The sequence below is a fragment of the Gossypium arboreum genome, chromosome 8, assembly GCF_025698485.1.
Source record: "Gossypium arboreum isolate Shixiya-1 chromosome 8, ASM2569848v2, whole genome shotgun sequence".
Lineage (NCBI taxonomy): Eukaryota > Viridiplantae > Streptophyta > Magnoliopsida > Malvales > Malvaceae > Gossypium > Gossypium arboreum.
The window spans coordinates 70154638-70169163 of record NC_069077.1 but is presented as its reverse complement, the minus strand read 5'-3'; the positions used below and the strand labels follow the sequence as shown (position 1 = coordinate 70169163).

The 14526-nt window shown below is 37.1% G+C and overlaps 1 non-coding gene across 1 annotated transcript; it reads right to left on the bottom strand.

Moving 5' to 3' along the window:
• Positions 1-7074: 7074 nt before the first annotated feature.
• LOC128280132 (small nucleolar RNA R71) lies at positions 7075-7181 on the bottom strand. The gene has a single exon (XR_008270314.1). It is a non-coding gene; the product is annotated as a small nucleolar RNA R71 (small nucleolar RNA).
• Positions 7182-14526: the final 7345 nt, after the last annotated feature.

The window sequence follows — 14526 nt, the reverse complement described above, 5'->3', positions numbered from 1 at the left end:
AATTCACAATCGCATCGTGAACGGTTAGCCAATCCATACCGAGGATAACATCAAATTCATCAAACGGTAAAAGCATCAAATTGGCCGGAAAGCAGGAACCTCTGATTTCTAAGGGACATTTCTTACCCACTTTGTCGACAAGCACATAACGACCCAAGGGATTTGACACCCGAATTACAAACTCAGTAGACTCAACAGGTAGAGCCTTACTGGATGCTAAGGTTTCACATATATAAGAATGAGTAGAACCAGGGTCAATCAAAGCAATCACATTAGTATCAAAGAGACTAAAAGGACCGGTAATAACATCTGGCGAGGAAGCATCCTCGCGTGCGCTAATAGCATAAGCTCTAGCAGGAGCACGAGCCTCAGATCTGGTTGTAGCATCTTTAGACCCTCTCTGACCGCCACTAGCATTGCCCGTATTCCTAGATGGTCTACCCCGAGCAGTAGTAGCACCATGTTTCCCACTCGATTTACGCTTTGTTCGCATAATCTCGGGCAATCTTTAATAAAGTGGTCGGTGACCAAGACTTGTAACAGGAGCGGTCATGGAATCTACAACTCCTCGAATGCCATTTACCACAATATCGACACTTCGCTCGTCTCGACGATCATTTCCAACATCGGCGATCAAGTGACTCGTGCACTCATAGGGGTCGATCACGGTCTCGCCTTGAAAACCGAAGTGTCTCTAGATCGCCCAAATCATCTCTCGAATTTCTTCGATGATCGCTGAAAGGGCCTCCCCAAAGACCTCTTACTAAACTCCTTTGCTCCCATATCGCCTTTTCTTTTCTCCATATCGAGCTCCTCGACTTTGCAAGCTCGCCGACAAGTACCACAAATTCTCTGATTTCCAAAATGCCAACATACAGCTTTATATCATCATTCACCCATCCTCAAAATGTTTACACATTACGGCTTCGAGGAAATGCATTCTCGAGCGATCGGCTAAGCCTTACAAACTTTCGCTCATAGTCGAGAATCGACATGGAACCTTGTTTGAGTTCAAGAAATTCCTTCCGCTTTTGGTCAATGAATCTCGATCGATATACTTCTTTCAAACTCGGTTTGGAAGAACTCCCAAGTTACTTGCTCTCTGGCACAATGTAAGTCAACGATTCCACCAATAGTAGGCGTAATCACGTAGCAAGGAGATAGTACACTTTAGGCACTCATCGGGTGTGCAAGATAGCTCATCTAGTACCCGGATAGTGTTGTCCAACCAAAATTCAGCTTGCTCGGCATCATCGCTGTCCGTAGCTCTAAATTCAGTAGCCCCGTGTTTTCGGATTCTATCAACTGGGGGTTTATTTGACCTTATTTGGTCAGTTGCCGGAGGTATTGTAGGTGCGGGGGTGGCATTAGTCGGGAATGGAGGTTGTGGAACAGTCGTATTAGTTCGAATGTATTGGTTAAACCAATCATTCATCATGCTATAAAAAGCTTGCCTAGCCCCATCATTCGGATTGCTAGAAATAGGTTGAGAGTCTGCCGGCCTGTCCCTTGTGCGGAGCAGCGCTACACTCTCAAGATCATCACCACCGCTTCGTAGGGATCGGATCCATTACTATAAATAAACACATTTGCAAATGTCGTAAATCACCACACTATCAAATAATCACAAAATGGCATGTATAGCTAGACCCAAACGTATTACGGTAGTCCTAGAATCGACTAAACCGTAGCTCGATACCAATAAAGTGTAACACCCGTGCACTCGAGACCGCTGTTTGAGTCGGACACGAGGGGTTAACAGACTTAATTCACTTATTCACAAATCCATTTTAAAATTTCCAGACAAGTCGACTAACTGCATCACTGTCACCTTAAAATCATATCTTGAGTTCCAAAACTCAAAAATCAGTTTCAGAATTTTCCCTGAAACTAGACTCATATATCCATCTACAAATTTTTTTCTAGAATTTTTGGTTGGGCCAATTAGTACAGTTTATTAGTTAAAGTCTCCCCTGTTACAGGGTTTAACTGCTTTGACCTTCTTGCATTACGACTTATATATCTCCCTGTACAGGGCTTAAATACTTATGCCGTTTGTTTCTAATGAAACTAGACTCAAAAAGGAATCTATACATATATGGAATGACTTCTAATTATCTCTGGTTAATTTATAATGCATTTCCAAAGTCAGATCAGGGGATCCAGAAATATCTCTGGCCCTGTTCCACGAAAACTTAAATATCTCTTAAAATCCGACTCATATGACCCTTAAATACCTAAGGGGAATAAAACCCAAGACGAATCTTGTTATTAGTATCTGAATTGTATGATAAATATTTGACATGTTCTTAATTATGTGTTCTTAATTCTTATTTTGATATTCCAGGATATTAATTCAAGTTAAGCTCTTATTCAGAGGAGGAATAGACCATGTCTAAGAGTAAATTTTTTATAATTAAGCGGAGTTGGTTGCACGGCTAAAGATAGGGTGACAAGATTTTGTCGGATTAGGGTGAAACCTAATAAGGGGATCCATAGATCGAGTTAATGCAACCCTAGGGTGTTAATTAGAAAGAGATTTCAATTATTCAAACTAGGGTTAGACGTTGTTAGTCTTGAGAGAGATAATAATATAACTTAGGGATCTCTACGGAACAAGTTGAATGAATAAATGGTCCGATTCAGAGTCAAATAACAAGTGAAGTCTAGGTGGATTTTTCCTTAGGTATTGTCTTAATCAATCGAGTTTTCCAAAAATTATTTTCCTCAAATTTTTTTCTGTGATTTCTTAGTTAAATTAATTAGTTAGATAAACAAAATCCCTTTTATTTTTTAGGCTAGATAATAAAAAGAAAGCTGATACTAGTACTTTTAGTTCCTTTGGGTTCGATAATCCAGTCTTCTTAAAGCTATACTACTGTTCGATAGGTACACTTGCCTTCATTGTGATAATAGTTAGTTTCAAGAACGATTCATTATAAATATTTAAAACCTGTCACGAATATCACGTATCAAGTTTTTGGCGCCGTTGCCGGGGAACTAAGATATTAGGAACACTCGATTTTTATTACAGCCATTTACTTTTACTGCAATTTAAATTTTTTTCTAATTTTTATTACTAATTCTTCTTTTTCCCTTTTTCTGGCAAGTTCTTATAGTTTATGACTAGAAGAAACTCGTAAGGACCATTACTTTTTGACAGTGAGATCGATCGCACAATTTGCAGAAACCAAAGAGAAATAAGGTGAAGCTTAAGATACACAGAGAATGAGCAAGAGGACGATATTCAAACCACAACGAAGGAGATGGCTGAAAATCAGGAAAACCTGATACCTCCTGCGATTGCTGTTAATCCAGTAAATCAGAATCCTGCTCCGCGCACTATGTATGATTATGCTAAACCTTCTTTAACAGGAACTAAATCAAGCATAGTTAGACCTGCTGTTGTAACACCCCGTACCCGAGACCGTTGCCGGAGTCGGACACGAGGGTTAATGACTTAATTCACTTATTCACATCCATTTTAAAATTTCCAGACAAGTGACTAACTGCGTCACTGTCACTTTAAAAATCATATCTTGAGTTCCAAAACTAAAAAATCAGTTTCGTAAATTTTCCCTGAAACTAGACTCATATATCCATCTACAAATTGTTTTCTATAATTTTTGGGTGGGCAAATTAGTACAGTTTATTAGTTAAAGTCTCCCCTGTTACAGGGATTGACTGCTCTGACCTTCTTGCATTACTACTTATATATCTCCCTGTACAGGGCTTAAATACTTATGAAGTTTGTTTCTAATGAAACTAGACTAAAAAAGGAATCTATACATATATGTAATGACTTCAAATTATCTCTGGTTAATTTATAATGAATTTCCAAAGTCAGATTAGTGGATCCAGAAATCGCTCTGGCCCTATTCCACGAAAACTTAAATATCTCTTAAAATCCAACTCATATGACCGTTTTGTTTCCTCCATATAAAAGTAGATTAATGAAGGTTCGATTACATAATTTATTCACTATTTAACTCCATTCCTACTATTTTTAGTGATTTTTCAAATTCACACCACTGCTGCTGTCAACATCTGCCTTTAGGGTAGACTTTACCTATTACATAGTTTCCATGATTTAACTAACCCTTTAGCATATATGGCACAAAATATGATTGTGATTAACCATTCCAATGGCCAATCATTGCCAAGCATATCCACACCTCTCAATAACCATATACATACAAGATGATTATAACATTATGCTCAAAATATGTATATAAGCCATTTTCACATGGCTATCCAAATTTGTACAATACCGAAAGGTACATGACCAACATCAAAAAGGGTAGTCCTATACATGCCATTTCAAAGTTCAACCAAAAATGTACCAAAATGGGCTTTGATAGTGTGGACGACTTCGACTTCGACAATCCCGAGTCCGATAGTGATTTAACCAAAATCTATAAAAGAGATTCAAAGAAACGGAGTAAGCATTAAATGCTTAGTAAGTTTTGAGCCATGAAATTAGACACAACTAAAGTGTAGCATTCATATGGCTAAACGGATAATTTCATATGCACAAATTCTCAATATCATACTTACTTCACATTACCAACCCTTATATTCATACACAAAGATCAACTTAGCCAAAGGCCAGAGCTCATTTATCGATCGAGCGAATACTATTTGTAAGGGATCAACTAATTCAATGCATATATGAAACATACCTCATCGCTGGATTTTACGAAGCGTATTAATTGAAACTATTACAGCAAGGTCGCTCATTCCCAAGCCAAGTACCTTCGGATTTAACCGGATATAGCTACTCGCTCGAATGCCTTCGGGACATAGCCCGGATATAGTAACTCGCACCAATGCCTTCGGGACTTAGTCCGAATATAGTAACTCGCACAAATGCCTTCGGGACTTAGCCCGGATATAGTAACTCGCACAAATGCCTTCGGGACTTAGCCCGGAACTAGTCACTAGCGCAAATGCCTTTGGGACTTAGCCCGGTTATCATCCAAATATTCATGCACATATCAATAAATCATGACACATCTATATTTCATTTTCATAATTAGAGTTCAAACACAAGTCACGTATTAAGCAATCCTATTTTCGGCTCACTAGCCACATACAAACAGCATGGTTTAGTTTGCTTTATGACACGATCTCTATGCACATACGGCTGCCCGTCATACGTATAGACTAATTAACTCAACATATAATTCAAGTAGAATCATCATATCACCGTATATTTGTTATGCTCATACGTCATGACTTAATCAAATCAGAAACTAAGTCTCGTTACTCAAAACTTACCTCGGATGTTGTCGAACGATTTCGACGGTTATTCGATCACTTTTTCCTTCCCTTTATCGGATTTAGTTCCCCTTTGCTATTGAGCTTAATTTAACAAATAAATTGATTTAATCATTTGAACATCAAAAAGAGAAACTCAAGGTACTTAACCCATATATATATACATTAGACATTAAAGTCACATACATATGAAATCATGAATCAACTCAACATATTAACGCACACTCTCTTTTAGCCGATTGTCTAAGCCAAGATTAAGCCACCAATATGCTTACTTATAACCGAATACATGCAACACCAATCTATGTGTTCATTCATGTGGTCGAGTATACATATTCCAATATGATATCATTTCCATTTCGTTTAACACTTAACTTTTACCACATATCAAATAACCCATTTCTTTACTCATGTGGCCGATTATATTCGGTCATGCATACTCACATAAAATCAATTTGGAGACTCTATCAACCCAACATACATTCGGCAATAGTCTATAGTTCTCTCTCTACCACTCATTTCACTCTTAACAAAGCTTCCATTCGAAATCATTAGTGAGTATCAATTAACTTAAGCTACCTTTAAACCTTTATTTATCACCTCATGCCAAACCAAAGACCACATTCGGCACTTTCATCCACCATTCTACCAAGCATGTAATATTCAACCACAACCAACTCACAATCGGCCCTAGTTCATAACAAGGTAGCCGAATTCTTTTATGGTTCAAACACTCATCTATCATCATTCACCTAACTTTAACATGAAACAACAAAACTCACCATTATTAGCTACCATAGTCAAAAACCTTACTCAATCCAAAAATCAAAATTTCATCATGGGTTACAAAAAAAATAACTTGATATCTCACTCAAGATCAACTAAAATTTCAAGAACTAATATGAACACCTTACCTTAATATTGACCTAAGATGACCGATGGCTTCACTCCCTTCTTCCTCCTTTCAATTTGGCCAAGAAGAACCAAGGAACACAACTTGTTTTCATCACCGAATGCTCTTGTTCCTTTTTTTTTCTCTAGATTCAGCTAGGAAGAAACATGAATGATGATCTCTTTTTTTTTTTTCTTTCACCCATCCCTTCCTTTAGTTATCATTTCTTTATTTTATTACATCCTCCATACTAATATGGCACCTAGTTAATTAAAGTTAATATAAAATTCACACTTGATTATACAATTTGTAGCATGGCCGGCCACTACCTATAGTTTGGCTAATTTGACATGCAAGGACAAGCACTTTCCCACATATATTAATAGGCCACTTTAGCACTTGCCTAGCATATTTCTAAATTGTCTCACATAAGTCCCTACTAATAATTTTCACATACACTAACCAAATTGAAGTATGGAACTATCACACAAGCATTTACTCACATCATAAACACAAAATATAACCTTTAATTATTTATAAGACTCGGTTTCGTGGTCCCGAAACCACTTTCCGACTAGGGTCACTTTAGGGCTGTCACAGCTGTAGCTAAAAATACTTTTGAACTGAAACCTTACATAATTCAAATGATACAACAATTTGTTTAGTTTGATGGTTTGCAAGACGAAGATCCCAACTCGCACTTAGTAAACTTTTTAGAACTATGTGATACATTTAAAATTAATGGCATTTCTGATGACGCCATTCACCTTCGGTTATTCCCTTTTTCTTTGAGAAACAAAGCTAAATAGTGGTTGAATTCGTTACCACGACGGTCAATCACTACTTGGGAACAAATGACAGAAAAGTTTTTACTAAAATATTTTTCGCTGGCTAAAACGGCTAAATTACGTAATGATATCTCTTCTTTTGTGCAGATGGATTTAGAAACACTCTACGATGCATGGGAGAGATATAAGGACCTTTTACGAATATGCCCTCATCATGGGTTACCACTCTAGCTACAGGTTCAAACTTTTCATAATGGCCTGAATCCTTCGACTCGACAAATGGTTGATGCAGCTGCTGGCGGAACCATCAATAATAAAACACTTAAAGATGCCTATGAATTTATAGAGGAGATGTTACTGAATAACTATCAGTGGCAAGTCATGAGGAAAAAACCAACAAAAATAGCCGGTGTTTATAACGTCGATTCGATCACCATGCTCTCTAATCAGGTAAAACTCTTGAATAAGAAAATTGATGGTTTTCTTAGTTCTTCACAGGTTCTCCCAGTAATGCAGTGTGAAGCAACTGGAAGTGGATCGAGCAATTCAAAATACCTACCTTATGGCCATAACATGGAGAACTAGTAGATAAATTACATGGGTAATAATCCTCGATCCCAAAACAATCCTTATAGCAATACTTACAATGCAGGTTGGAGGAATCACCCAACAAACTAAAAGATCCAGAGAGTTTTACGATTCCTTGTTTAATTGGTAGTTTAGATGTTAATAATGCATTGGTTGATCTAGGGGCAAGTATCAATGTTATGGCTTACAAATTGTTTAAGCAACTAGGTCTAGGGAAACCCAAACAAACTAGGATGATCATTCAATTAGCAGATAAAACTGTCAGATTTCCTAGGGGTATCATTGAAGACGTACTCGTTAAAATTGACAAATTTATATTCCCATTTGATTTTTTTGTTTTAGACATAGAAGAGGACAATAATGCTCCTTTAATTTTGGGAAGGCTCTTTTTAGCAACTGCTAGAACAATTATTGACGTTGGCATAGGTGAGCTCGCAACCCGAACAACGCATCGAAAATTGAAGGTGATTGTACAAATTGTTCTACTAAGATTGATCATATGGTGCAACCTATTTTGCAGGAAATAAGTTCGAAGGACACACATGAGCCATGTTCAATCCACAACAAAAAATCTACACATGAAGAACGAATGTTACAAATCGAGGAGTTAGATGAATGGCTGACATTTAAACCGAGAAAACACGATAAACCAAAACTACATCAGAACGAGCTCAATGCCTCACCAAATCAACTTAAAGTTGGAGATAAAGTTTCATTAGATGCCGCAGATCCTCACATTGACACTGCCAAATCGAATGAAGAAATTCCTCTTACGATACTTAGCATTTTCGCATTTGGTACAGTCGTGGTAAGTCATCCCAAATTCGGCACCTTTAAGGTAAACAATACCCACCTAAAACCTTATTTTGGTGGGATTCTTAGTACGAATGAGGAGTATAAACTCCTTGAACCACTATGACCATTCACCAGAGAGGTAAGTCGAGCTTAGACTATAAATAAACGCTTCTCGGGAGGCAACCCGAGCACTAACAATATTAATTTCTTTAAATTTTAGTTTTAACATCTAACATACTAACCGACTCATGGAACGCAGGCTTTCTAAAGCACACATGGCCAGGCACACGGGCGTGCCTTAGGCCGTGTGAAAACAAGGAAAAATTTTCCCTAACCGGGATGCGATAAGTCGCCACGGTCGTGCGTTAGGACAGTGGGCAAGTCTGCCAAAACAAAACGGGTGTGCGACACGCCCACGTCGTAGAACCGTGGTTGAACATGAGAAAATAGCACGGGTATTTGCCACGCCCGTGCCTAGAACCTGTGGTCGAACCTGTTAGATTAACACGAGCTTGGGCCTACATACATGGGCGTGGGAGAAGCGAACAGAGATCGACACGACCGTGCAACATGGCCGTGTACACCAATGCTCTTAATTTCAAAAACTACGAAACACACGGGCGTGCCCCAATTTCTCTATAAACACCTATTATTTATTTTATTTTATTTTTATCTCTATATTTTGAAATTATTTTTTTATTTCCTTTTAATACTATTTTATCCTGAGTTTTTACAATTTTTATTCTTCGGCTATTTCATTACGAGTAATTAGGCTTCAGTATACCTCTTTAAGAGTTCCTGATTTTATCACAGTCAGAAAGAGCTCCAAAGCTCATCCTCGCATAAGAACTAAAAACTCCACCGAGAAAGGTTCTCCACGACTGCCATGTCCTGCTCGACCACGACCATAGCTACCACTAGATATAATGTTCTTTTGGTGCAGGACTTATGGACTAATGAACCTCTAACACCACCGGAGTATCCTCCTCCACTCTCACACCGATTATTCTCCAAAACTCCAGTTCAAAGAATTCATTCATCATTCAGGAAGTTTCACTTCTCTCCCTATCTTATGATTATAAATCTATCTTTTTCAATATATCTACCTTTGTACATTGAGGGCAATGTACATCTTAATTGTGGAGGGGTCTTTTATATCAGAAAAATTCCTGAATTTTGTTTTATTCTCATGCGATCTTCTCATATCATTATTAGAATGAATTCCAATTAGTCTATAATGTTTATTGATATATCTTGAATTAAAACATAGGCATTTATGCATTGGTTGTTTAAACTTTAAGACATTAGGGAATCAAGCATGATAAGTTGATTTTTGAAGAATTAAAAACTTTTAGGTTGTTTCCCCAATTTTAGGTATTATTTTGAGTTGGAATTCACAAGTTTAAACATCAAAAAGTCATAATTTTTGTGAGATCTTGAGCCTTTAGAGCATCTATTATTTCTTTCATGCTCACTTTCATTATGAGTGGGTCAGTATTTAATTGCTATTCTAGAACTTGCTTGATTATGCATGTCAAGACCTGTGACAGCCCAAAATAGACCCTAGCCGGAATGTGGTTTCGGGACCACAAAATCGAGGCATAACAATAATTTAAAATTTATTTCGATGCCTATAATATGTGTGTATTCATGTATGACATTTTTTGATGATTGATTTAGTGTTATAAAGGTGAATTCCACTAGAAAGGACTTAGTAGTGAACTTTGAAAATACGATAGGAAAGGGTGATGACTAATTAAAGCATGCATGCAAAATAATGGACTTGCATGTCAAATTCCCCTTTTACAAGTGATGGCCGCCATGACAAAGAGATATGGGTTAAACATGTCATGAAACATGTTTTGTTGGGCATTAGGAGAAATAGTAAACAAATAAGCATGGGTAAGAAAAGAATGAAAAAAATGTGTGTGAGAGAGTAGCATACCCCATTGCTTGCGTGCAACCAAGAGGAGGAAACAAAAAAAAAATTTGTTCATGCTTGCTCTCTCCTTTTGGCCGAAAATACTAAGAGGAAGAAGGGATTTTGCTTCATTTCCTTTGTTTAGAAGAGATCTAGAAGGTGATTTGGCCAAATTTGCATCAAGATTAAGGTATGTATGAGGTTGTGTTGGGAGTTTCATGCATGTTTTGGTTGCTAATTTGATGTGCATGTTAGCCATGGCTCAAATCTTTGTTATGCCATGGAAATGGCATTTGGCCAAAGTTGTTATGGTGATAAAGCCATTGCATGCTAAGTGTGAAGCTTGATGATGATGCATGCAATGATGGATTGTCTACTCTTGAGTAAGATTTTGAGTTTTCTTTTGTTTAACCATGATTGAAGTTGAAAAGGGCATGATTGTCATATTCGCCATGATGCATTCATGAGCATGGTTCATGCTTCTTGCATGTTAGTTAAAATTTGTGTTTTGGATGACTATGGACACCTTGAAATTCGCCATGCTCATATATGTATATATATGTTTGCACATGATGTTTTGGTTATGAACTAAGTGATGAATATATTGGTTTAAAGAAGAAGATGTGGAAGAATGCTTGTGAAATTGCAAGCACAATTCGCCTAGCACACATATAAGTGCTTGATGCTATATTATAAGTTTTGGGCCACAATGTGCAAAGCATTAATTAGTAAATTGCATGCTGTTTTGTGAGGTATTAAATGCAAAATTTACCTCAACATGTACATGAATATTCGCCTTGGGTAGCCTATTGAAGGCCTTAGCATTTCCTTGATGCTCGAATAAATTGTATTGAATTGCTTGATGTAGTATAAAATGTGCATGACCATTGTGTATTCAAGCTAAAGGGTGGCCATATGACCATTTAAACTCCTTGTCATATTCGCCATAAGCTAGCACAATGAGGTTTTAATAAATTGAATTTGTTTGAATTAGCTCAAGAGCTTAGAGGGCCACAATTGGACAAGGGAAGGAGAAAGTGATCGAATAGCCGAAAAAGCCGTTCGACAACATCCGAGGTAAGTCCTCAAGAAGTGACCCTACTTGAATTGTGTGAAATGAAGTATGGATGTGTATTGATTATTGATTATGTATGCATGAGTATTTGAATTCTACCCGGCTAAGTCCCAAGGCTAATATGCTTGTGACTATAATTGCGTTTGAGCCTTAGTAACGAAAATGAATTATGTATGTCCAATGATAATTGATGTATGTGTTCATGGGAAATTGAATGATATCCGGCTAAATCCAAGACAATTATGCTGAAATTATATCCGGTTAAGACCAAGGCAATTGTGCTAGTGGCTACATCCGGCTAAGACCAAGGCATTCGTGCGAGACATTCTATCCGGCTAAGACCAAGGCATTTGTGCACATGGTTATATCCGGTTATATTCAAGAATCTTGGGCTGGAGGTGAGTGTTGGTTGCTGTAATAAATTCAATGAGTACACTCAAAAGCCCAAAGAATGAGGTACGCTTATATGTGCATTGAAAGTCGACATGTTTGAGCAACATTCGCTCAATCGACTAACAATTTCAGTTATTGAATTGATTGATACTTTGTGAAATTATATAATGATGAAGTGTGAAGTAAGAATGTGTATTAATGAAATGATGCATTTGGCTATGTGAATGTATTGCTGTAATTAGAGTTGATTATATTCCTTGAGACTTACTAAGCATAAAATGCTTACCCGTTGCTTTGGCTCTCGGTTTCTAGATTTCGCTCAAGCAATCGGATTTGGGATCGTTGAAGTCGAAGTCATCCACACTATCAAGCCTCCATTTTGGTATAAAATTTTGGTTGAACTTGAAATGGCATGTATAGGACTACCCCTTGTTTGTTAAATATGTTGTGATGTAAGTATGTACGGCCATGCGAAAATGGCTCGAAAAGGGAAGCATGAACTTAGACTAATTGTGGTTTGTATGTATATATTTGGTGTCATGATGTGGCTATGGCTTGGAAATGGGAATGTTGGTCATATGATCAGCCATTGGCATGGTTAAAATGATCATATATGAACCTATGTATGGCATGACTAGTTGGTTCATGGAGACTACCAAATAGGTAAGACCTACCTTAAAAACAGATGCTGCCAGCTGCAGTGACGTGAATGTGAAAAATCACTAAAATTCGTAGGAATGGAATTAAATAGTGAATAAATTATGTAAATGAACCTTGATGAGTCTATTTTCATATGGAAGAAACGAAATAGTCATAGGAGTTACATGTTAAGAGATATTAAAGCTATTGTGAGACAGGGCCAGAACAGTTTCTGGGTTCCCTGTCGCAACTTTAAAAATTTACTATAAATTATCCAAAAAGAATTAGGAGACATACCTTATATGTACAGATTCCATTTTGAGTCTAGTTTCATGAGGAACAAACGACACCAGCATTAAAGCCCTGTACAGAGAGATATTCAAGTTATACCGCGCGAAGGTCAGAGCAGTCGATCCCTGTAACATGGGTGACTTTAACTAATAAACTGTACTAATTGGCCCAACCAAAAATTCTAGAAATAAATCCATGGATGGATATATGAGTCTAAATTTAGGGAAAATTTACGAAACCAGTTTCCGAGTTTTGAAACTCGAGATATGATTTTTAAGGCGACAGTGACGCAGCTATTCCAGCCTGACTGAAAATGTCAAATGGATGAGCAAAACAAGTGAACTTGGCTTGTTAACCCCTCGTGTCCGACACCGGCGATGGTCTCGGGTTCGGGGTGTTACAAGACCACACCATTTGATTTGATATGTCAAAATGATAAAGACACTTAGGTTTAACCCACTCACTCCATAAAAGCCTACCTTTACAATTAACCCTTAGTGAACCCCCTTGAGCCTAACAACCCATTCATTGATTTACCCTCAATATTAACCCATAACTCATTATTGTTGAAATCCCCTAAATTAATTTGATCCTTATTTTTGTTGAGATCTGAGTTGGAATAATTGCTTAGCTATGTTTTATTCTATTTTGTAATTTGACTTGTTCTTAAAAAAAAATACATGTATACATATTAGTAGTAATGATCTTCTGAGCTAAAGAAGTTAAATTCCATATTCTGAGAAAAAGCTCTGTTGTATGCAATTGATGACTAGTCATTTGTCTAGTTAGGCAATTTTTCAGTTCCATCTCGATTCTAACCCTTTTTTTTAGTTTGTGACCACACCCTCTAACCAAAGCCACGTTACAACCCTCTAAAGACCTTTTGATTGATGTTTCATCTCAATTTATAGTGGTGGAGATTTGATTTTCATGCAAGCCTATGGTAACGACTTTTCATTATTGACTATTGGGTGCTTTGTGACAGCCCTAAAGTGACCCTAGTCGGAAAGTGGTTTCGGGACCACTAAACCGAGTCATAAAAAATAATTAACCGTCATAGTTGATGCTTATTATATGTATGTATGCATGTATAAAAATTTCATATTGGAATTTTGTTAATTGTAAGTGAATTTTATTAAATAGGACTTATGTGGGAAAATTTAGAAATGTGCTAGGCAAATGTAAAGTGGCCTATTTATGCATGTTGCAAAATAATTGTACTTGCATGTCAATTTAACCAAAGAACAAGATGGTGACCTGTGACAGCCCAAAATTGACCCTAGTCGGAACGTGGTTTCGGGACCACAAAACCGAGGCATAAAAATAATCTAAAATTTATTTTGATGCCTATAATATGTGTGTATTCATGTGTGACATTTTTGATGTTTTGATTTAGAGCTATAAATGTGAATTTCACTAGAAAGGACCTAGTAGTAAACTTTGAAAGTATGATGGGGAAATGTGTGATGACTAATTAAAGCATGCATGCAAAACAATGGACTTGCATGTCAAATTCCCCTTTTATAGGTGGTGGCGGCCATGACATGGTTTATGGGCAAAGAAAACATGTTGAAACATGTTTTGTTAATGGAGCATGAGAGAAATGATTAATAATTAAAATGTGGAAAGAGAAACAAAAAAAAATGTGTGTGAGTGTAGCATCCCCCATTGCCGTGTAGGTGATAAAGAAAAACAAAAAATTTGTTCATCTTTTCCCTCCTTCCTTTGGCGAAATTCTTAAGAGGAAGAAGAGATTTTTGCTTCATTTTCTTTGTTTAGAAGAGATCTAGAAGGAGATTTGGCTAAACTTGCATCAAGATTAAGGTATGTATGAGGTTGTGTCATGAGATTCATGCATGTTTTG